Raw genomic sequence first — 4,165 nt, forward strand, 5'->3', positions numbered from 1 at the left:
TCTAAGTAGGATGTCTCTATTTTGGTTCACGTGTCTATTTCCAGTATTCTTATCATTATCGCATTGTATTTATGCACACACACTGAGATAAAGTGCCATCATGCATTATTTACTTGGGATCTTGCACATCTTGTGCCTTGTTGTACATGCACTATTGATAAAGTGCCATGAGGGGGTTGATGTTTTCCTGTTGTTTGCCATCTTCCTTTGTCCATTGAGTGTTCCTTCCATGACATTCACTTCATGATGTGTGTCAAGTGAGTGTTCCTTCCATGACACCATGTACTTTTCTTAGCACCTTTAATGTTCCTAGTTCTTCGTCATGCAATTTTTCTTGGTTGTTCTTTTCAGTGTTCCTATCCCTCTCCCTCTTCCGTATTATGGGGAGGTTTGTCCTGTTGGTTCTAATGCTTTCGTGGTTCGATTGATCAGCTCTTCAGGCTTTGGTTTCTCATGCCATCTGTATCTTCGAGATCAGTGTTTGCCTTGTTTGCCATCTAATTTGAGTAGTGTCATTTGAGGGCACTCATGCAGATTACAGTCTTCTCTACCTGGTCAAGTTCTATTTCAGTGGAGGTTCTTCAGATCAGTAGTTATTCTTCAATAGAATTTACATGTTCTTCATGCTTTAGTGGTGTTCTTTTCCATCTCTTTTTGGAGTAGAGTTTTCTTCCCACATGGTTTTCTCTATTTCTCCAATTCATAGAGATTTCATTGTATTTGGGTACTTGATCAGGCCTTGTTGCCGGGACCGATCTTATTGCTTTCAGTAGCTGTTCTAGGTTTTAGCTTCTCCCTAAGTCTAGCTTAAGGGGGGATGTTAGAGTATTCGGGTATTTACTTGATTAATTAAACAATATTTGTTTAATTATTTAAGTTCCTTTTATCTCTTTTACACTTAAGCTAACTTTAGGTGCATAATAATTAATTCTTTTATTAATTATTATGTGCAAACCTAGGTTTTCCATTTTAGGGTTTCTTGACCTATTAAAGGTTGAGTTCTTTCTTTTCATTGTATGAAGAAAGATTATTATTGACAATACATTTTGGAGCATATTTTTCCTGTGTTTTGTTCCTTCTGTGATTTGTTTCCTTGCTTCTCCTTGTAACAGATTTTTTAGCTTGCAGAGATCATTTGGGCTCCTCTGGTGTTGTATTTTCTCAACTCCAACAATCTGACGCCCCTGAACCTATAATACAATTACTAAGATTTTGACCATTCAAGAGGAGAGAGATATAAAAAGGTTTGGGTTTCAGGAATTTAGTGTCAAGCTTATCTTTAGCACTGTGAGAGGCACATGGATTAATCGAATCAATGGGAGGGAAAGAAGCAGATGTAGGTTTTTCAGCAACAGACAAATCATTATCAACCACACACTTATGCAATGAGGACTCTGAGGTAGGATCTCCTTTTACATATTTGACCAACTTGTCTAATTCCCTCGGGTGCAGTTTCAAATATTCGGTAGTGGAAATTTGAACAGTTGAAGCTTTGCAAAATTCAATTATGTCAAAAGAGGGAGAAGGAGAAGAATTGTTTCTACTTTCAGTATTTCTTTGCAAAATCTTAACTTCAAAAGTTTTTGCATGAAAGGGAGAATCAGTACTTGTGGGACCTGTTATCACTGTTTAAAAAATGGGTTTTCCTTTCCCATAAATCAACTAAGTTTTGAAATTTTGAATTAGACATACTATCAATTGCTTTAGCTCTGTGTTAGGTCTTAGGGGTTTAGGTTTTTAATTTTAAATCGTTCAATGTTTCATCAAAAAACCCTTTGGTTTCTATTTCTTCGTTACTTTATCCACTTAAGTAAAGGGTCTCAGGTTCATAGGAAGTGTCCCTCCTTGTCATTTGCCTAGGCGGTCATTTGAATTAATCGTAAAATTTTATGCCTTATGTCTTTTCTTCCTAATGTTGTTGGGCCCAGTAAGTTGTGCACAGTTCTCAGGAAGATCTATCGTTTTCGCTATTTCATTAGGTGAAGTTACGCATGGTTTAAGACTCACGAAATGGCGAAAGGGGGAAGCATTCTAAATGGCGCTTTTGGTCTAGTTTCAAGAGGCTTCATCTCGTCCAAGATCTAATGGCTGGTGTTATTTCGCAGCCTGAAGTTGCAAGCGAAATACCTTTCGCGAAATGGCGAAAGTGTTTGGTGGGACCCTACATGCGAAGATTTTCTAAGTGACTAAAAGGTGATCAAGTCCAATCTGATCCGACGGTTCGCGCTTTTTTGCAAGGTGAAGATGCTCGATAGTTAGCTTTCGCGAAGTAGTGAAATGACATGGCACTCCAAGTAGATGGTCCAGTTGGTCGAGAGGGCGAGTAAGATGATGGCACGTGGCAGAGGCCACAATAGTCAGCAAGGCGGGTCTAAGGGTTAAAACAAGGTGGGTCCCAAAGGTGAGTCATGTCGCGGGATAAGAGGTTACCTAGCAGATACAGGTGGCAAGGAAAAGGTGGAACCCAGTGTTTTCTCTCAGCAAATGAAAGACTGACATGTCAACTTTGAAAGTGACTAGATTCCAGGTGTTTAAGGTTGAGTAAGAGGGCCCACATTTGTTGGAGTCAGTTCAGATGGTTAAGCATCGAGTAAGTCAAAAATAATCTAACGGCCCGCATGAATTCACAAGGGTAAGATGCTCATGCTTTATGCCCAGGGAAATGGCAAAAAGGTTTTTTGTCCCCAAAGATAGATAAAACATAAGGTTAAAGGAGGATCAACTTCGTTTTGATCCAACGGTTGGCGTTATTTTGTGGTTGTGAAATGCTTGAAGGATATGCTTCACGAAATAGCGAAAAGAAGAGAGGGTATCCAGGTGTCATGCTAGATGGTGACGTGTCCATGGAAACGTGGTTTAAGAAGAAGTTGAGGGCCCGCCAAGGTGTAACCAGCGGTAAAAGGGAGAGACACGTGGCTGACGTTGAACTAGGCTTGAACGGTTTTCTAAACCCAATGGTTGAGTGCCACGTGGTAGTCAACAACCAATGAAAAAGTAGCGTAAGTAAAGCAGGCATAAAGGGTTTCCCTTAAAGGATGGTCATCTCCAATCTGATCCAACGCCTCGTGTTGTTTCGTGGCCTGAAGTTGAAAGTTGTTTAAGCTTCGTGAAATAGCGAAAGACCGCTAGCAATCAAGGTAAAGGCACGGTTAATGAAGATGTAGGTGGTCCCGGTGAGAGTTAAATGCCGAGCAGTTAAAGTTGCATCTAACATGTGGCGCGGCTTTGCAAAGGAGAAGTGCTCGAAGGATAAAGCCTGCAAAATGGCGAAAAGGAGGTGGGGCCCAGTGCGAAGGCAAGACTGTTAAGTCAGTGTAACGGCCGATCAAGTTTCTTTTGATCGGACGATTGGCATCATTTCATTTAACGAAATTTCCTGAAGGTTATGCTTCGCGAAACAACGAAAGAGCGAAAGGAAAGAATTGCAGGAATGGTGTGACCCGTTGGAGCGAAAATTCAAATTTTTTCAGGAATTCAATTCTGAAGGGACAACCGAAGCATGCTGAATCAATGTCGTAGTTAAGACCCTAGGTACCATATATGATCTCCTGTTGATTGAGTAAATGTATCATTCAAAAGAATTGTTGCAGAAGAGCATATATAGAGCTATTGTCTTCAAATACAGTTGCAGAAAGGATTCCTTCGAGCTAAAATCAGGTTTTCTTGTACTCTTGTGTGGCAATTTCTTTGTGGTGTTTTAATTAAGGTTTTGATTTGCTGCTGAACCATTTGGGGGTAGTATTTTAATTGCTTGCATTTTCAAAATCGCACCTAAGAGAGAATTTTCTGGGAAAGTTAATTATCAAGAGAGGGCCATTTGTGATGATTTTCTTGAGCAGTTGATGTTGTCAACTAACTAGGCTTCAAAAGTAAAAGAATCAGTGCCAAGAGCCCCTCGTTTGAAAATAGGAGAAGGGCTATATGATAAGGGCAATTGGTTGAGAGATCCAAAGGTTGGGTTGTCTGGGTTGGGGTTATTCAAAGTTGGATTCGGAATGAGAAATTCTCTAGCCCCACAGAATAGCATCTGGGAGTTAGATGTAGGGAAGTTGGTACAGTTCTAGGGGTATTTATGGACATGGATGTATTGACTCAAATTGCACATAATTATGATCCAGTCACAAGAAGCATTAGGGACATAAATGGGAAAGCCCTTATTGAAATC

This window comes from Cryptomeria japonica, chromosome 3 (genome assembly GCF_030272615.1).
Source record: "Cryptomeria japonica chromosome 3, Sugi_1.0, whole genome shotgun sequence".
NCBI lineage: Eukaryota > Viridiplantae > Streptophyta > Pinopsida > Cupressales > Cupressaceae > Cryptomeria > Cryptomeria japonica.